Source organism: Drosophila simulans, chromosome X (assembly GCF_016746395.2).
Source record: "Drosophila simulans strain w501 chromosome X, Prin_Dsim_3.1, whole genome shotgun sequence".
In the NCBI taxonomy this organism is placed as follows: Eukaryota; Metazoa; Arthropoda; class Insecta; order Diptera; family Drosophilidae; genus Drosophila; species Drosophila simulans.
In genome coordinates, this window is record NC_052525.2 from 16615504 (window position 1) to 16637004 (window position 21501).

The window sequence follows — 21501 nt, forward strand, 5'->3', positions numbered from 1 at the left end:
CAAGAAATGCACTTTACAGGGCGAGAAATGCCAAGGAGGGAGACCCCTTAATTAATCAGAAATAACATCTGAAATTCGTTGGGGTCCTCTATAATTAATCAAAAGTTCAAGGGAAGGGTTCGCCCGATTCCGCCGGAATTTTCCAGGGAAAATTCTGATTCGAAATCAATTTGGGAGTGCGGGGGATCCTCTTTTTTCTATTTTCTTTTATTTTTCCCCCCTTTATTTTGATAATGATTATGAGTTGTGTTTTTGTTCTTTGCTGGCCGAAACGATTAAGTCATAATTTAGATGGGAAGAGCGCCCTGGGAATCTTGAACTTCCGATAAGAAATTATTATTCCCACAGGAATTTTGTAAATTAAACCATAGTTCTATTGGAAAATATAGTCTACTATTTTATACGGTAGAAAGTGTGAGCCAATGGAAAGGCCATAATTTGTTTATTGCAGCTGAGAGGAAAAGCTGAGCTAATTAGGCGTTTTTCCAAGCCACAAATAGTCCGAAACCAAAGTCTTCTGCATTGCATTTCCGGCGAGGATTTGGATTCTCGCGGCGATTGGGGGCGGGGTCCGGAAATGGGGGGCCTGTGTGGAGCCCGATCTGTTGCAACGTGTGTGAATTTTGGTTTGCTTTCATTGTCTGGCCAAAAGACGAAACTGTGTCAGCTGCAATTAAGTGCAAGAGCCAAAAGAGAGAAAAGAAAGGGGGAAATGAACAGATCGGGGGGCAGCGGTGGTGCTACCAACAGATAAGACGCTTTCCATTTCGCGATCACGTGCGCCGTCCAATTGCAGACGAAAAATGCAACCTGCTAATTATGCAATTGCGTGCAAATGCAATATATGTTTTCTACACCAACTTGTAGATCAACCCTCGTAGCAGATTCCAAAAGCTAACTAACTAAGGAGAATCCAAAAGCATTATATATTAAAAGTAAAATACTGACGATAGTGTTTCATATTACAATTCCTACTCTTTTACCCTCGATTGTTTACTCATTTTGTTTTTTGCAAGATCAACGAAATCGAATGACTTGCAGCTAAATTCTTCGGCACATGAGATACTATTGTATTTTTTATATATACTTTTGCTAAACCGAATCCGTATTTTTTTTTGCAGCTGTGCGATCGCAGTTTTTAGTTTCTAGTGCTCTGTTTTGTTTTTCGCCTTTCGTTTCATTATCTTTTGCTGCCAACATGTGCAAACCTCACATTGTGTGTGAGGTGTGAAGTGGAATAGGAGGAAAAAGAGCTAGAAAACAAATAAAAAAGTGCAGTGATAGAGTGTTACCAACTGACCTATTGCAATGGAAGATATATAACATTCGTGTTTTTGTCATATGCGGTTTCAAGTGTGAGATAATTGGGTTCTTCACCATACTGTTCCGTAGTAACTCGGAATTTAATTAAGGAATATAGATGGAAATTGGTATATGAACTAATTGAATGGGGAAATAGATAATTATGATTGAAAATCATAATCCCAAGCATGCTGTTCCATTGAAACTAGGAATTTAGTGGAAGAATATAGATGAAAATTGGTATACGAACCTATTGAATTGGGAAATAGATAATTACATCATGTTCCATTGTAACTGGGAAAAAATGAGAAGAATTAACCTGAAAATTGGTATATCAATAATCTAGATTGAGATACTTATATAAATCGTGATTAAATATTATAATTATAGCCTATCCTTGAGATATCAAACCTAAAAGATGATAAATTGTATTATTTTTGTAAAGCCGTTACATTATTAGTAATGAACTTGAAACTGACTTATAAGGAGTCAGCTATAAATGTACGAAATTGATACATATGGCAACTCGATTCGCAACCTATAAAATTGCATAAAGAATTGTTTGCCGCTTGGTTTAGGAGCAATATGATATGGCCGCCTTCGATTCCTTTGTTCGATCTCGACTTTAGTGGGCGTTACGTGTTATCAAAGCTCAACTCTTCTGTCGTCTGTTTATTTTGTTTGCCTGGGAAACCAGAGATATGAGTGTACAAAAAATACAGACAAATACAGCGTATAAACCCAAGATGAAGAAAAAAATTCATTGAGCATTTTTCTTGTCGCTGTTGCTGAATTCTTGGCATTAAGCGGCAACAGTGGCGGCAGAAAAACCAGTTTTGCACAATTTGTAAATTATTTAGTCATAAAAAAATATATCCAGCTCTCTTCTTTCGCTCTCTCGCTCGCTCCTGTGCTGCCATCTCGCTTGCACATTGTTTGCGGTTAAATTTTTTGATTTTTCTACTCACGCTACTAATTGTTAGCGTATTTTAAGTGCGCTCTAATTGGTTTAAGTCAATAATTACAATGAAAATATGGTAGCAACACCACAATGAGTGGAAAAGCGGAAGGGGCATTATGGGGTTTTATGTTGGGGCCAGGCTTTGACAATGGCAAATAATCGATAAATCCAAGCGGCAAACACCTTGGCCAGTTTCTTTTTATGGCCAATGGAATTTCGTTAGAATTTCGCTGGCATTCGGACGAACGGCGAAATGTCGGTTGTAGTTATGGGACTGAAGGTCGGAAATGTCCGGAATTCCATATAGAAATGAAATGAAATACGAACCAAATGAAGTAATGGGTATTAAAAGAGATTTCAATGCATTCGGAATTTTTTATTACATGTCATGATGCAAGGATAACTCTTCAGAATTTGCAGTAAAAATATATGTATAGAAAGTAAACTATTTTCTCTTAATTTAGTCAATTTTATTGTTTGGCATTATCTTTCAGATCTTTCCCCCTGAACAATGTATATAAAACATTTTTGCAGCTGTTGGTCGAACAGAAAAATGCAAGCCAATTATGAGAGGCTATGTGAGAGGCCTTCCACCAGGCTGACCAAAAAAAAAAAGTAGAAACCATTTAAGGTGGACCTTCCGCACGTACACGTACGGTCCACCCCATCCATTCCGTAGATAATCTCCATTGGCATCTGCATTTCCCACTTGCCCATGGGAAACTAAAAGAAAATGTGGTCAGAATGAAAAGGGAAAAGGGAGAGAAATCAATTGCATTTTAACTGTTTTCTTTGCGAGAACGTGTTGGTTTAATTAAAATTAAAACGTAAAATTAAACGTTCTAAAAGTAAAATATATGTATTTTCAACTCTCATTGGGAAGTTGTTTGGAGTAACGAACTAAAACACTGACAAAACAAACAACTGCAATCAAAATTCTTTATCGTAAACAAGTCAGTGCAATATAATGAAATGCCTGAGTTCACCAGAACCCCTGCCCCTGGCCACGCCCCCAAAACCTCGACGCCTTTCGTCGGGCGTCAGGTAGCACTGTACTACGCGTATATCGTATATGTGGTATAGTATGTAGGCTCGAACCCAAACCCCTACCCATACCCATACCCAAACTCAGACTCAGACTCAAACTCAAACTCAGTAAAACTCGACTCTTGGGGGTTGTGAGTGCAGCTATAATAGTTTCTGTTTTGTCGGTTGGCATGACAACAACCTGATTACACGTCTGTTCGTTTCTCCATTCTGTATATATACATTTGTATCTATATAAATATATATACATATACATAGTTAGTTATATGGCAAAAACAACAGGCTACAACAAAACAGCAGTTGACTGCGTCATTTTCAATATAGCCAGGCCATAATATCCAAGCCATAGATATGTATTATTATTGCAGTGCATTGTGGGCTGATTCACTTGGCCACGCTACCAAATTGGGAGCGAGAAATTCAATTGAATTATCGTTTCTCCACTCACAATATATCCAGTATTTAGTTTCTAGCTCGATTTGTTTGTAATTGGAAATTGGAAATAATTTCAAGTGACACCCACTCACCAGGCGAGATATCGCCGACATGTCTCGCCTACGGCGGGTTCTTCGATTAATTTAATTATTCTACAAACTGCAGCGATCGATGATCGGATATGGAATTACTATGCCAATTGCCAGTTGGTTTTCCCAGAAGAGAACTAGCTTATTGCAGAGGGTTCCATGAACTAAAACGATTGGGTTTCAGTTTCAACGGGAGATTAGAAAGAAATCTAATGCAATGTTTAGATTACTGCTGCTTATAACCTTATACTTTCTTATATAATACATCGCCACAGTGTTTGATCATTTTCTGCATTAGTCACGAGAATTCGTCACTGATTTGGAATTTGTTGCTGCTTTCGTCTATCGATTTATTGAGGTATTGTTTTTTTAACCCCCTTATTTTTCGCGCACCATGTCTCTGGATTGTTTACATTGTATTGCATGCCAAATTGTTTCCCCTTTATGGAAACAAAAACTCAAATTTGAATTCAAAAATGGTGCTAAGAAAAGGGGTTACGAGGCAGAAGTCGGGGTGTAAATGGGCATATTTGAGTTGCATTTGCATGCCTGGCACGAGTGCACGATTTTTTGATGCCTTTTGGAAAATGGCTGCATCGAGTTGCATTCTCTAGGAAAGTTTGCGCTTTTTCCTGTCTATAAAGTCATCTATATCAATCTGCTTGCATTTGAACTAGTTCTTTAGACTATTAGGGTGGACCAAGCTAAAAGCTAAAGTTTAGTTTTTAAATATTGGCAAAACAGAAAAACTAGATTTTTTATTTTGCTTTTAAAGGATTTCATTTTAGATGTGATATTATTTTGACTCACCATTTAAAGTACTTTTTTTTAAGTGTAGCCTAGAATGCACTTTTAGTTATCATATCGTGTAGAATTACAAAGCATTTTATTGCCACACTAATTGAGTATCTATTTTTGGTCACGCACGTGTGTGTGCACCCACCGCCCCATTGCTGCCACGCCCCTGACCTCCGGCCACGCCCCCTTCCCTTGTGGGTATTTGTTTTCTATACCCGTTACTCGTAGAGTAATATTGAATATGATATTGAAATTTCTCGTTCACACTTTCAGTAGGAGTAGGAGGTATCTGATAGTCGGGGTACTCGACTATAGCATTCTCCCTTGTTTTTTGTTATTTTGGTGGTTCACCTCCCAATTGCAGGAATGGGTGTGTGCTCCAGATGGGTTTGGTTTGGTGCCGCTTCCGTTTTCATGTACACTTCGGGATGCATTTCAGGATACGAGGGTTAATACCCATTAATGAGTAGCGGGGGAAAAAGGGAGTAGCAGCTGCTGTTTGCTGCAACGACGCCTTTCAATGTCAAAACCAACAGGCCAAAGGCAAATTAATTGGTTAATATTATTAGTGGACAAGCTAACGGTGGCGGAAACATCGAAACACACCTACCGAAAATAATGCGATCGACATCTAGCCCACCCACCAACCCCACTCTGACTTTAGCCTATTTATTATTATTATATCACTCGAATTAATGAGAAGTAAAGAGAGTTCAAGGTGGGGAGCACCACTCTACGTCATATTCATGCTTGGTTAGGTCGCCAAGGTGGCCCAAAAGATCATAAAAAAGTTAAATAGAATCGGGGATGTGGCGGTGCGTGTGTGTCGACAAGCTCCATTGAAGGGGAACCCCGGGGTCAAGTGCACAATATTGGCCAAATAGTTCAAGATCAAGCTGAAGTTGTTCAAAAAGATATTACGAAGCAATTGCCCTAAATTTCTTATAATTTTCCATCTATTAATCAAGATGATAATAGGATAAAAAGTATTTTCTGTTACATTTAACATTTTCTCGAAATTATCTCACTGTCATTTTAACACATAACCAAACTAAAAGTTTACTGATTACCACTTTCAGATAAATTTACATTTCCATTAATTTCTATCCAATTTCTCCCATTGGAAAATCTCTTTTTATCCCATAATATTATGAATTGGTTCCCGTTCCGTGCTTTTTAATAAAATACAAACAACAAAACACGGCCATTTAGTTTGTGTTTTGTTTATTTATTTCATTTTTTTTTATAATTGGGCTTTGTTCAAACTAGCTTGGTTTTGTTTTGTCATCTACAAAAAAAAAAAAAACGTGGCAACAAGACGAAAACAAATAAAGCGACAACGCTTAACAATGCAACGATCTGCTGGTCAGTGGAGCTCGAGTGGGCGTGGCACCTTCCGCCCACCGCCGCCGCCCTCTTCCCGGTCTATTTTTTTATTTCATATATTTTTTTTTCATTGCACAAAAGCATTTTCTGTGCAGCAACGTGACGTTTTCGGGCAATGAGTAAGCGCGAAATAAACACGGTCTCTAAAACACTGATAAAAACTTTTAAAATAAAAAGGAGATAATAAAGTTTATCGTCGAAAATGGTGTAAGACTTAACAATAAGAAGCAAATTAGTGTACAACAATATTAGTTGGTTAATTAGTAATTAATTTCAGGATTGAATTGATTGAGAAATATATTGGTCATTGTTGTAAATGAATTGTTTTATTATTACCCATACAACAGCTTCATTTGCATTTCCATTTAAATGCCTTCCATTGATTTTGGTGTGATTCATTGCTCATTATTCTGTATCCTTTCGATCGGACCTCTTTATCGTGTAAATATAGCATGTTGTGTACCATATGCATACCTTACCCCAAAAAGCGTTCAACCGATGGCGATCGCACATGCCTGATATAGGCACGTATCGGAATGTATCTTTGTTGTTTGTTTATTTTTTGCGAGTGTTTGGCAAAGGGGTTGGCTTGGGTCAACTACCCAAACCCGTACCGTAACCATATCCGTGCCCATCGCCAGTCATCGACACTAGCAGCGTCACCATTCATCGGCCATAAAGTACCCACGACTACACTCGAACACACTCGCAAACGGTTGTTTGGTTGGTCAACTTTTGCACTTCATTCCCCGGGTTCTCTTCCATTGCATTCATCGAATCAGTTCCGCTGAATTCCCAGCCAACTCAATCGCCGGGTAACCAAAAACCCAGACGAACTCTGTTGCAACTCTCAAGCCCTCCTCCATACTCTCGGATGCGATGATTCCGCGGTGAAATGAGCACTAGGTTATTCTACTTATATACTATTTAATAGAAAATAAAAGTTACCAACTGTTATGTGAGCAATTATGACGAAATGTATAAATATTCTAAAATACCCGCTTTGCAGGGCATTATCATCTTCATCTCGGCAGCTCCTGTGCTTGTTTTCTTAACGTTTTTATTTCAATTTCAATTTGTGTAATAACCAAAAACGTAAGACTCAAAGCAGAACGTCGCTCACGTTTCGGTGATAAAGACAAAAATGAGCAAGTAGTAGAAATCGACAAAAACCGCATTTTTTTTTCTCGATGATACAAAGTAACAAATAATACAAAAAAAACCAAGCCTGACTGGCTGGAATGCCGACTGAATTGGCAGCCAACGGTTATTGAGTTCAAAAAAAGAGGCGAAATGCGGCGATTGCGCCGCTTTTTTTTTGGGCTAGGTCAGTTTTAGTTTAGCTTTGGCGGGCAATGAAAGGCGATACTTCCAGAAAGCAAATAAACGTAGCCATTAATTTTGGAACAGCTTTTCTTCGGCTCCAATTAATAAACGTTGTTGTAGATGTATTTAGACATATGTCAGCCCGAAATTAACATTTGGCCGACTGTGAGTCACAAATTTGTATATTTCCCCCTAAATAAAACTACCTATCGCTTTTATCTCCCTATATTTGTATTTATCCAGGTGTTTCCTCTATATACATAAATACCAAAAAAAAAAGACACGTGAAATTTGTACATGATTCATCCAAAGAGAGAAATAAGAGGCACTGCCAAAGAATGTCGATGATGAAGGCCACTTCGCAAAAGGCTGTAAAGATAGTCTAGTCTCGACTTTGGCTTCTTTTGAGTTTTTTTTTTTTTAGTTTGCTTTTATTTCGTGACCGCTTTTCGTAGGCGCTGCACGTGCAAATGCTTTTGAATGAAAATGAAAAATAGGCAGGAAGGTGAGCCAAACCGCAAAAGGCAACGGCGATAGCTAAAACCCCTCTAAAAGCCCCCGCAATTGGGCCACGCCCAATCCAAATTGCGCACTTGCCTCCCCTACGTGTTTAATTAATTATAGACAGTCGCTGCTCGATAAGGTGAACTGTTTGCTTAATGGGCAAGCTTGAACTTGCGGTGCAGAATATAATGCAGAATATGAACAATTAACACGTGTATTATAAATTGATTTTATTTTAATATATTGCTTTAATATCTGGTTACTGATATTAAGGTACCACTGTACTTTAAGCGGGGGCGATGCTCTTTGCCCAGCTAGCGAGGCAGAGAGAGAGCAACGCCGCTCTTTTTTGCATGCCTGTCGCACATTTTGCTCTCTTATTTGCTCACATGCTCACTGCGTTCTCGCCAAACGAAAGACTGAGGCGACAAACTCGACGACTGGCGGCAAATGGCGGACGAAGAGAAAGAGTCGTTCCAATTGAGCACATTTATTTATGTGCATGTACACTTGTATGTATGGCCATAAAGGTGTGTGTACAATGCACCCACATGCCACAACAATACAACTAACAACAACTCTGGCTTGGCCTTGAAATTGCTTAGCAACAACAACCCTACTTTTTTGCACGCGCTGACTTCAAATCGGTGGGCAAATAACAAGGAAACACGAGAAAAACTTCTTTGGCTTGGAAAAATTACAAAAAATATTAACAAATACATTTATATTAAGTTCAGTTCGACTGCAGTGAGGAATTTTTGACTTCTCAAATATGCTTTTCCCTTATGGTTATCTTCGGAAAAAATAAATTTCAGGAAATTGTTACTCTTGCTTTTCATTCGACAATATTTATGACCTAAAAGCCACCCAAACACTTTCCATTTATGTTTGTGGAATTCAGAGACAAACGCTTCCACTCTGCGCCCCTCATAATTTCAAAGCATTTTTGGGCATTTAATTTCACTTCCATGAACAATAAAAAACTACGAGAAAAGAGTAAATTTAATTTCTATATGAAACCTATTTTTATTCAACCCAAAAAAGGAAAGCATAAAAAGATTTGTCATCGCGCTGAAGTTGCCTTTGTGCATGGTTTATATTTTCATAGTATTACTTTATTTTTGACTGTGTTTCTTTATGATAATTGTTATTTGTGTTGAAATATTTGTTTATTTTTGTTGGCCTGCGTTGGCCAGCTTATGAAATGATGTGAACTTTTGCACAGGGTTGTCTTGGTTCAGGGTTTCTTGTGGTTGATCATTTTATTCCTTTGCGCGTTTTAGGAAGCCGGAATTCTAGCCGAAAAATGTGTATTTGCCCGCACAGTAACATTATTATGTTTATGATTCCAAAGCACAGAAACCAAGCCCATAAATGTATCTTCTTGTTAAGGTTTAATGTTGTGTCCCCTGTCGTTGGGAAAAATTCCTGGAATCGGGAATCGTTAGGCCTGAGGCGGAATTCTCTCATCTATTGCAATGCAGGTCTCAACAATTCACAGATAAAAAGAGGGTGTGCCAGGGAATATATATATCTGTATACGGACATATAAAATGGTGTGGTGTGGGTATGATAGAAAGGGGCTTTGTTGTAGTTCTGTTTGAAGTACGTATTTAAGTGGCATTTAGCATGAAATTGCGATCCTTTTGTTTGCTGGCTTGCTTGTCTTGGGTTTGTTTAGTGTCTGAAAAAGGAAGCTTTCATTTAACGCTTTCGACGGTGCTACAGTGGGCCCTCTGGAGTGGCAGAAATTCGTGAAAAAGCTTATTTAATGTGTATATTGTTGTGCCATATTTTAAAAGTGGAAATACGGACTGTCGTTTGAAAATGAAACGGAGGAACGAACCAAAAATCGTATTTCCTGGCAATAAACAAATTAGTTTATCTTGTCAGTTCGCATTAACTGTTACACACTGTACCTCCGCGTTCTGTGTCATGCGACACACATGAATGTAAATCTCGACTTACTCTTTCTTCCTTTGTGCGTGTGTGGTGTGTCGTCTCTTTTTTCAATTCCGCAAACAATAAATTATATTGTTTTTGGATACCCCAGCGATGTGGAGAATAAGAATAAGAAGAAGCCTTTCTTCATCTTGCATTTCTCCACACGATCTTTGCTTTTGTTTGGCCAGAAGAAGAATAAAGATAAATAAGAACAGTCAGAAAAAATCCCCCAAAGCGGCATTCGGTTACCAAATACAGTAAGCACTCGTAAATTTGAATAAACTGAAGTTTTGTTATATTTGTAAATATTATTCTCGTTAAGCACAAATTTAACAATTTAATATTGATAAAAATGTAATATTTATAAGTAGAACATTTACTTACCTTGTATCTTAAAGATACAATTTTATAGTTCACCCTGTTGAAATGAGGATCGGTTCTCTCAGCGCTTTGTTGTTCGGCTTTTTCTTTGTGGTTTTGGTAGGGGACCCAGTTGATTGGATTACCTTACCTTATTCACTTGATTGATTGGATGATTGATTGATTGACTGATTGAGTGAAGTTGCAGCTACATCTCCAACTTCAATCTCAAGCTGGTTTGCCTTGAAATAAATGCGTTTCCGTCGTTTCTTTTCTTTGTCGCTGTCTTGGCTTTTTCATTTTCTTCATCACCTGTTGCCGTCTCACTTTCACTCGAATTGACTATCTCTTTCTGCCGTGGCTTTTGCATAACCACGATCGAACGAGCTTTTGTAATGAACTCTGACCCCCGACAACTCCCCTCCCACTTTCATCGCCCCTTTAAACATTTTGATGGCATTGCGGAAATTCACACACATTAAAAATAACAAAAAAAGGTACAAAAAACTACGCAGGCCGAAATGAAAACAACATTTTAAACTTGCGCAATATCCGATTGGTTTATTGCTGTCTTGTTTTAGTTTTACAATGTTTTTTCTTTATTTTTTGTTTTGTTTTGTTGGCTTTAGAGGAAGAAGTGACCCAAACCAAGCCGCTTAGACAATTACAATTAGGAGCGACTACTATATTCTAGATATTTTTTCGTTGCCTCTCTGGGTCAGTTTTTGTATTACTTCGATTTGTTTCGCTGGCGCTAAGTGACTCGGCTAAAAAGTGGAGGAAAACACAAGATAAGTGCTGTAAATGGGACAAATAATGATGAATCATTAGATCATGTTGCTAATGGGAAGAATTACTCATCTGATAAGTGTTATAAGCTAACCAAAATGCTATGCAACGTTATTTAAAACTTAAACTTAAGACCATCTAATGTGCTATAGATCTGATTTCAATTCACTCATCAGTATTCGGTTAACGTGCCTTGTATATGGCTTGAATTTCATGGCATTTCCCAGAATTATATCGGCGCATTGCCTAGGCACACATCTCCATTAGTTAAATAGTTTCTCAAACGGAATATCCATCCCCAGCCATCCAGGATACTCTGCACATTTTAAAATTCAGAGCAAGCAGATGCATAAATAAACGTCAGGCATTCGCTCAAAAATGTCAGGGGTTTGGCTTGGCTTGCCTTGGTTCTTGGGTTTGGTTTGGCTTGGTTTTGGTTTTGGTTTTGGTTTAGTTTTGGTCCTACCCATTCCCGTTCCCATTCCTCTCGAGCTCCCTGCCGGTGACACCGTCATTCCTCTCACGTTTCCCTCGCTCACTGCGTGTCAAATCAAAGTGCGACTTGAGTGCGGCTCCCCAAAGATTTGCCCTGCAACCCGCTCCCTCGTAATCCCATCCATATGGAGACCCCACCCCCAACACACGAGCACAGCGGTCGCGTACAGTGGAACCTTTAATTATGCAGCCTTATCTGGCCTAACGCTCAAAGTACATTGGACATTTAAATAAATATTATAATTATAAATTTATAAGTATTACCAAAATGTATTATTAAAGAAAGTTATTATAAAGAACATTTAAAAATCTTTAATGATGTACTTCGAAAAATGTTTTCACTGTGCTACAGTAACCACACAACCGCAGCAACAGCAGCAGGCAGTCACGAGCCGCCGACTTTAAGCCGCTTGTAATTGATCGTGTCTTTGACATTAGAAAAACATTTTCTTTCTTTCCGCCCGCTCCCAATTTTCCTCCTCCCAGTTTTCCCCTAGTTTTCCCCTCCGTGTCTTGTTGTTGCTCCGCTTGTTGCATGAAAATGTAACGCAAGCACGAGACATCGTCATCCGCCGACCAACTGGTGCACGGTGGCTAATAAAGCGCACGCAGCGACAGTAAATCCACTTAGCGGTGGGTGGTGGGTGTTGGGTGGCGGAAGGTGGTTGGAGTGGGCGGAGTGGGATGGAGGTGGTGAGTGGAGTGGAGCGGTGCAAAACAGAAGGGAAGCCGCACAAATGGTCCAAAAGATTCAGAGAGTGTCAAATGAAATGAGACGTGGCTGGAGCAACAGGCGAAGAAAAAAAAAAACAGGGAGTTCACTGCCGATACAGTAAACATAGGATAAAGACAATTCATAATTTACTTTAATGGAATTTAACATATTTGAAATCTGGACATATGTATGTATGCATATATTAATATTATGATCTGAGATAGAAAACAAAGTGGCAAAGAATACGTAAATACGTTTTAACTTAATTTGATAGTTAATTTATAGAATATGATTAAGATTGAACATATATTTATATAAGAAAGAAATGGAAATTCGAAAGGAATTTAAGTTTTGATGCGCACATATTTCGGCGATGATTCAACGCTTTTCATTTTAATATCTAACTAGAGCACGTATGAAATGGATTCCTAAACAGTGTAACCTAGTTTTGTAGACATATCAATAGACTTATTATCACTGTTCCAATTTATTGCCTACCCCAAAAATAAACAAATAACCAGTGTCGGTAATCTGAAACTAATTTTCTTTTCCATTTTTATCTACTTGCAGGTAAGATAACAGCTAGTTAATTGAAACAAAAGTTGGTGGGGCACTGCGAACAGGTATGCCGTATGGATGACCCACTTGAACGAGCATTTATTTCCACTGACAAATGAAATGCAAGCACCGAGCTGACACATGCCATGGGTGCAGTGAGTCGTGGTTGAGTACTAGTTCCAGAATGCGGAGATTCCAGTCTGCATGTATGCTTGCAGCAAACTAAACTAGGCAGGGCTCCCAATTCATAGCTCCCATATCTTATCAGCCCCAAACCAATCGATGCATGTTGCAAGCGCAACAACCCCCCGAAAAAAAAAAAACAAAATCAACAAAATACCCAACACTCGAGGGGGAAAAACAACAAACGTGATTGGGGTAAATGGGACAGCGGGAACACCAAACAAATGCCAAAAACTAATAAATTATTTATAATTATTTATGTCCGGGGACGAGGCACAGAAACAAAAAAAAAAAAACAAAGGTCAAAGACAATAGGTTCAGAACTAATTTGTTTCATAGGAAAAGTACGAACGATCTTTCTACAGAAACTTACATACATTTTACGGAGTATTTTACACAGTTCACCAACACGCCAACTGGTTTCGGCGGACGTTTCTTAAATGTTCTTAAATGTAGTTCGATAGTTAGGTGCTTAGATGGCGCTGTAAACTTGAGCACTGATCGATCATCAAATTATAAAAACAAAATCAAACAAAAGTATCGCAGCTCGAATAATATTGTTTTAATTGAAGTCGCTTTGTTTTGTTTTTTTATTATTTTATAATATTGCTGCAACTGTTATCGTTCTTAGGCTACAGTTTTATGGCAATTGTATGATCATTTCCGTTAGGGGTCGCTCTCGAAGTAAACTTTAAAACTAGATGGCGCCAATTGACTGAGCATTTTAATTTAAATTAAAATTAAAATCAATTGTTAAGAAGAGATGGCGACCTTGGGGTCATCGAAGCGCAACAATTACAACCTGCTACCCACTTTTGCACCTGTTTTGATTTTGACCGACTGCAGAACAAAACAAAACCGAAATAAACGAAACGGAACGGGAAACAAATCAAAACACTCGAAAAGCCATCGAAAATTGGGTGAAATGGTGAACGAACTTAACTTTTTTTTTTTGCGGCTGCATCTGTGTTCGTCTAAATCTATTGTTTAAACACACACACTCGCGTCATAAAGCCCAGATGCTGAAGACAATGGACCAGTCGAGCAACTTTGTCTTAAGCACGCGAAACTGTGAAAAAATAACAAAAAAAAAAAATAAATAAAATAAAAAAAAACGAGACCAGCTGCTCAAAAACAGCTGAGAAGTTTTCAATAACGAAACCACACACTTTTCAGTTACAGAGAAAAAAAGTTATGAGCATTGGATAAACATGGGTTTATGGTGTTCTTCCTATGAGTTTCGACGAGCTAAGCCCTAATATCTTGCAAATGTATCGGATTATATTTCGTGTTTTATTATAACCCTAAATTAAACTTTTTCTCGGTGCACCTCGTTATATATTTTCCCAACTCCCGGCGACTCATTGCTCATCTGTTATTGTGTGCTCGCATTTTGGCTGATGACAACGCTTTTTTGTTTTTTGTTTTTGTTTTGTTTAAAGCCGAACGGAAGTTTTGGATGCCTAAAGTTTTACAGTCACTGGCCGAACAATGGGAATTTGTAAATGAATGAATGAATGATGGAGCCAAAGAAAGGCAAAGATCTAATTGCTCAAGAACGGAAACTAACGACTTGATTGATGACTCACCTGATTGAGTGGTGAGAATTAATTAAGTGCAGTCAGAGAACGTGATGAGCCTTAATTCACACAAAACTGACCACTCACTCTTTCTCTTCATTTGGGCAAATGCATAATTATGCCGCTAATGGTACCAACAAATCGGGTACAGTGAACACTAGACAGCGAGCACAAGATCTAGTATCTAGCATAATCTAAAAGAAAATAAGACATTTACTATCACATTTTATATTGCCAAACCAATACATAACAAAATTTAAACATACATTTAGTATGTGCCTACCATATAACATATAATACTGTACTAATAAGTCCAGCAACAAATTGAATTTATGTATTTATTTTTTCCGCTCTTTCGTTTCTCTCATTAATTATGCGAATGTTGTCGAGTTTTTCCTCCTCATTTGCAGTTGCTGTTTTGCTCGTGGAAAAAGGAAGCTTTCCAGTTCGTTTGGTTTCATAGCGCGAGAATTTCAGCTGAAAAGCGGAATAAATGCCTAGCTAACTAACAATTGCAAATGCACTTGAAGGCCAGGCCATTGTAGTAGTAGTGGTTGTTGTTGTTGTTGCTGTTGCTGATGTGGTGATGTTTTGGTCCCAGAATAAGTGGAAAAAGGAAACAGCTAATGATGATGATTACCATCCGACCATCGTCATTATCAGGCGTCGCCGACATCGTCGTCAATCCGTTCATGGCATTCTGTGTCTAGTTTGCCTTGCCTCACCTTCCTGCCACCAACAACAACGGCAAGTACACCGCTTAACAATGCCAACGACGACGTCCTGGCGTCAACTCTGCGTTTCCCTCCGCCAACCAACCCATCCTCGAACTCCTCCCGCCCATTCCACATAAATTTGCATTCAGCGCCGCCCAGGAAGCGCCGGGTATATGGACTATAGCATCGCACAGGTTGCTTCGGTGGATATTGTAACTGGAATATATCTGTAATTACGGTTTTTTAGTTTGAAGATCCGTTCTTGAAAATTTAAATAATTTGTCCAAGAAATATAGTATCGCATATAATGCATTTGGTCCTAACATGAAAATGTAAATAATATTGAAATTCACGTATTTAATCGAGGAGTTTTTTTATGATTATCTGATTTTTCATTTAACACTTTTTATTTGTATTTATGATTGATTTTTAAATTTTTCTGTGCCTATGCAGTTTTTTTAATGCGATATATCCGCATTCTGGGCACTTGTTGCTTCTAATTTTGTTGTTGTTGCTGTTTTTGATGGTTGCATCCCCTTTTCCTGCTGCATTTTTTGTTGTTTTTTTGTTGTTCTGCGCATTTGAGTTTGCGTTCCGCTTGACAAAGTTCTTTTGCGCAGTATTTGTTGTTGTTTTTCCTTGCCCGGTGGTCAGTCGCAAGCAGTTTGAGAGCCACTGACACCGCCTGCACTTGCCAAAGCCAAAGCCAAACGCAGGTGAAAAGAGAGAGAGAGAGAGAGAGCGGAGATAGTGAGAGAGAATGGTTATGCTCTCTCAACACACTGCAAAAATTAATTTAAAATGGTTACCTCTTTAATTTAAAATAATGCTAGTTCTAATTGTATTCTGCTACAATGTTAATTTGGTTATGTTTTTGTACTCACATTTTATTTATTTGTATTTTTAGAGATCTTTCTTTAAAATATGCAGTTTACTCACACGTTATTCTTCCGAGTGCACGCGATCTTGCGCGCTCTCTCTCCCTCGCTCTTTCTCTTCGGCGGCTGCGATTGGTGTGAGTGCCGTGAGTGTTTTGTTTTTGCGGCCGCACTTCACTTCGCTTCAGAAATGCGTCGTCGTCGGACGTCGCCGTCGCTGGCCGCCGCCGTCGGTACCGCAATTGTTTAACACAATTATTTTAACGGTTCGCATAAAAGTGCAAAAGATATAATGCAAACATAAAAAACAACTAAAAAAATTCGTATTTTTTTGTGTTTTGTTCAAGTGCCAAACGAAAAAGAGTGAAAACACAGAGTTTGCAGACCTTTGTGCTTTAGTTGAAATTGCAAGAATTTGAGGTTTATCTAAAATTGGCTGGCAGCCGATAAAGAAATAGATATATATCTACCACGACAAAAAACAGTCGAGATTAAATTCCAGATAGCGCAGAAGTGTCTTATTTAAATATGCGCAAGGCGCAAACACTTGTTGTTAGGGGTGATTCTTCTGAAAAAGGTTTTCTTGTGCTTAGATTCCCATGACGAGCGAGGAGGTGCAGGAAATGTCTTGACGTGCACACACACATACACTGGGAAAAACATATGCCCAAAAGATGTTTAATATAGTTTAATAGGTGGTTATGACCTGAACAAATCGAAAATTTGCTAGTTCAAAAGGTTCTCTATTAAGAAATCTATATATCGTCTATATTGTAAAATGGAATTGATTTAATATTGTATAACCTTCCCCATTTCGCTAATGGCACCTGTACTTGGAAACGATCATGAGTAGGGAATCTTCCCACCATATGGCCAATGTTCCCTTCCTTGGCATTTTTATTTTTGTAACTTTTAGGTGGCTTCTTTTGAAGTATCGGATCGGATCGGATCCTTTGACCTTTTACATTTTTCTTTCGTCTACCTTCGCATTTCCACATCCACATCCTTGTTACGAAGGCTAATAAATCCATTTTGGTCTCCAATTTCAGTTGATTTTACGGCAGGTAATTAGAAGCAGACATTCCCACATTTGTACTGGTGTGATGATGATGCCAATGGAATTAACTTTACGATAGGGTTTCACGAAAATATTACGTACCGGATTGGGTTGCTAAGGGATTATTGTATGACTTTACTTTGCTTATGGGAAAGGTTCTTCCATTCTTCCAGCAGTCTTATCAATAGATTCTTAAGGTTAATTCGAAATACCTGGGATACCACAACACCTACCACTAATTGATATTCTTTTGTCCAAAAGAGTTTGAAGTTTTATCTTTGATTGAATACCAGACTTTCGTTTATATAACAAACATCTTAAGGGATTTGAATTTAAATCTATTGTATGCCTTGAAAATGTTTTTTCCTTTCATTTAAATAGATTTGTTATCAGCTTTTGAAGGTGTCAGTTCCATATTGGCAATATTCTATAATCCTAACTTAGCTAGTTGCAATGATCGTAAAATGTGTAACTCGAAGATATAGAACGTGCGTCTTTAAGTTTAACAACTAGTTAATGGGCTTTTATGGTTTGCAGGAAGTTGTGTGGCAAGTGGATAAGTATCTGAATATATAGCCTTGATTCCAGCGACTTTCACTTGGTAGGAATGCTGCAAAGAACAAGAATCCGCATCCGAATGGGAACGAGAACTGAAACTGCGACTCCAACTTGGTATATCGAAGCAGGTTGGAAGCCGGGAAAACCGGGGGGCGTGGCCGGGGACGGGGCCAACTGAAGGGGGTGGGTGGTTCCACCAGTTGGAGTTGCCGCTTGAGTTAAGCTTGTGGTTGGCCTTCACTGACTTTGGCATCGATTGGGTGGGTCTGACCCACTAGAATGCTTCCACCATGCGCAGATACATATATATACATATATAGTAATAATCTGTTTGCTTTCGATTCTTGGGGTTAATCTTATCGTTCTGCACAGATAAAATAACTTTCGGGTTACGGTTGTGGTTTCGAATTGATAAAATATTTTGGCCATTCTCTGCGTTCTTTGTTTTTGGGAACGAAAAGGTTTTTCCAAACAATTTCGATTAGTGCGATCTAAAGCGGGATAGGTCATATAACTATTTTGGTAGCCCTATGGGTGGGGCTCTTAATGGTTATAATTAGTAATCTTTCTTTCATAATCACTCAATTATTGAATTTTCGATTCAGGTGCTCACTTCCTGTACATTTGCATTAAAAGGTGTACCCACCTTGGATTCTAAAAAAATATTTACAATTTAAAACTGATGAAAATTGAGTGTTCATAATAGTTTACCAAGAAATTAGTCGTTTTTTTTTTTTAGGAATTTAACATGTTTACCTTATGGTTTAGTTTGCAATTTTGCAATACCTGTGAATTGCAATGTTTTGTTTGATCGGTTTTAACCAAAATAAAAACGATACCAGCTATAAAAGCCGCACCAGTGCCGACAGAAAAACAAAGCATAAATACCAATAAATCGCTGATTGTTGGCCATCAAACAAAACGATTCGAAACAATCGAAATGCACAGTTAAAAGCCGGCTCTGCTTGATTAACTGTTCGTTTATAGTATTTGTTGTTTTGGCTTTGGATTGCCGTAGTGTCACCGAAGTGGCTTTAAACAAAAATAAAAGTAAATAAATATAAACTTGTTGGTTGGTTACAGACGACAGTGAGTGAAAGTGACAGTGAACTCAATTGACCTGAAACGAATACGAAATACGAGCACGTGTTGTGTTTGTCTCTCTCTAGCGCCATCCTGCGCTCTCTGTCCAACATCGCCTGCCTGTCTCTTTCGCTGCGTTATCATTACCATTTTTTTGTTAGATAAAATGCTAAAATGCGTATAACTGAGGTATTAAATAATGCTTGAGTAATGCGGGTTGGTGAAGCTAACTCAAGGGTTTCCAAAGCACAGAGCACTCATTAAAATATTTATTACACTGAGAAAAAAGATAAGTGGGCAAATAAATAAACACAATTGATATACATATATATTTGTTTAATTGCCTGTCTTGTCTTTAAATAAATTGCGATGGGTGGTATCTCAAAAGAGAGCAGTTTCTTTTCTATTTACATATTTGTATGTATCTGTAATACATTTTCTCCAAGTGTACGCCCAGCTTTTACTTTTCTCCCCAACTTCCGTACATCCTCTGCCTTTTCACGTGCAATTAAGCACAAGTCGCAGCCGTTTAAATCAATTAAAATCCGTGTTACTCAATCACAACTACTCATTCGCCCAAAAATCCTCCCTTCTCCCTCGCCATCGTGGGTTCAGTCAACTTTTTTGGAGTCCGAAAAGCGAACCGGTTGGGGATATTACCCCCACCCTCCTCCCTTTTTAAATATTTTTTTTTTCGGCAATGGCAATTACGAGCAAACGTTAAAAAGTTAAAGTTTGTAAGCGGCTTTTGTTGTTTACCATTTGTCCGTTGCTCACTGTATTCAACTCACTGTTGCTGTCGACGACGCTCCACTTTAGAAATGGCTAGGAAAAAGATGAAAGTTTTTCCCTGCTCAGCTGCAATTAATATTAATACGTAACAAACATAAAAAAAAAACGAAGAAACGTCAAGGAAAAAAAGGTACATTAAGCAAACAATTTTTAAGAGCACACAAAGCGTCACGTTGTAAGTTTCTCAATTTGTCCAGATGTCAACAGGGGAAGGAGTAATGTTATATGAAAATGGTATTATCTGCTTTCAAGGCCCTGACTCACACACTTTTGCATTTGGGGCTAAAACGGGTGGGGTAATCATTTGTTTACCTATCAGCGGAAATGTGAGCCAAGCGCGTGTTTGTGAAATATAATTTGTGATTCAGCTAGGTATTTACACGAGAATTAAGGAAGATTGATACTCCATATATACAGAATCGGGTAATCGGATATAAATGCCAGTTTTCGCACTTAAATAAGCAATGCACATGGTTTATTGTTACACAAAACAGTAGCTACTTTTTAGCAATACAAAAACTAGTAGATATAGTTATTTGTAATTGCTATCATAAGGTTTGATCAGTTCTATGCTTATCATAATAATAATCATTTTAAAGCAGATCACTTATGTTTCTTTTATTCCGATCTTAGTAAAATATAATAGTATAATATTATGTTTTATTATGTTAGTTTGGCTGGCTTAGTTTTCAAAAGTTCCCAATAAGTTCCCGCATCATTATAATGATGTGTTGGCATCAACTTCCGCGGTTCTCAAGCCATTGATCTTGACTAAAGTGTCGCATAATTACCTGGGCAGTAATTAAGCCAGAAGGGAAAAAGGTAAAAGCTGGGAAAAGAGCAAAAGCAAAAGTTGATGAGCCGTAATATGGTGGAAGGTTTCGTTTTTTTCCCCCGATCTTCAAAGCACGCATGATGGGTGTTAAAGGTCCAAGCTCTTTTTCTTGCCGGTCTTTCAGTTATTTCTTCTGTTATTTTTTTGAGTAATTATGGCAGGCTTTCTTTGGCCATCAACCTGGAATAGAGTGGCGTTTACGACGGAGCTTGTGTCACTTTTGCTGGCTTTTCTTTTTCCACGTCCATTGTGAAATATTTTTCCGCGGGCCAGCGACCTCGGCATATGGGAAATACGCTGGGTGACTAGATGACACCCACTCGATCCCATATATCTCACTATCATATCATATCGCAGCGATTGATTATAATTAGAGTGCCTAATGTGATTGGGAAAGCCAAATCGAATGGGGCTGTGGCCATTAGAAAGCGTTGCAATTGACATTAATAGCCTCAAATGGCGGCGACTGCATTTTCACTCGGATTTCCCGACAGCTGTTTTAAGCCTTTTTCCCCGCCAAGAAACAGCAGCTGTTGTTTTTGCCACCTTTCGTAACTGGAGTGACCCACAGCTGCCCTTGTCACCCCCACTATGTACATTTGTATGTGTTTTCAGCTGGAGATGGGTGCAAAACAACAGAATACCATAAACAGACGATCTGGATTCAATTATCTGCTAATCATTTGTGCAAATGCCCTTCATGATGCCATATTATTTTGCTTTCTTCGTGTTAATCATTTGCTGATTTAGAGCTGCCTGCTAAAAAAAAAGGTGCCGCCTCTCTCTCCTTTCACTTGTTTTTTCCGTTTTCTGGGATCTTGAAAGTTCGCGTTTGGGCGAGAAAAAAGTTCGATCGTTTAACTGGTCTCACCTATTTCCTGGTGTTTAGTGTTTTGAAACGGAAAGAAATAATACTTAATTAATAACTTCGAGCTGAGTTTCGAATAATATTGTGTTGGAAAATTCTTCTGTTTCTTTTTTTTGTCGTATTTCTTCGTTATGTTGCCCCGGCGTTAACAATAATGTCTTTTAAATCAACAATAGTGTGCCACGCCTCCAGACCCGTTGGCCCGCCTCCTTGTGCCTGCACTTAGCTATAGTTATATCTAA

General features: G+C 38.4%; 1 protein-coding gene across 4 annotated transcripts in view; it reads left to right on the forward strand.

Annotated features, from left to right (window-relative positions):
- Window positions 1-21501, forward strand: part of LOC6726244 (partitioning defective 3 homolog) — a 35585-nt gene that overhangs the window by 2850 nt on the left and 11234 nt on the right. Inside the window, exon 1 of one of the 4 annotated variants that reach the window (XM_039297798.2) lies at window positions 16225-16332. The exons of 2 other annotated variants lie outside the window; for them this stretch is intronic. The gene's annotated coding sequence lies outside the window, so the exon portion shown is untranslated. Of the gene's footprint in view, window positions 1-16224; window positions 16333-21501 lie in introns of those variants that run through there. One more of the 4 variants, XM_039297800.2, reaches the window with a different exon arrangement.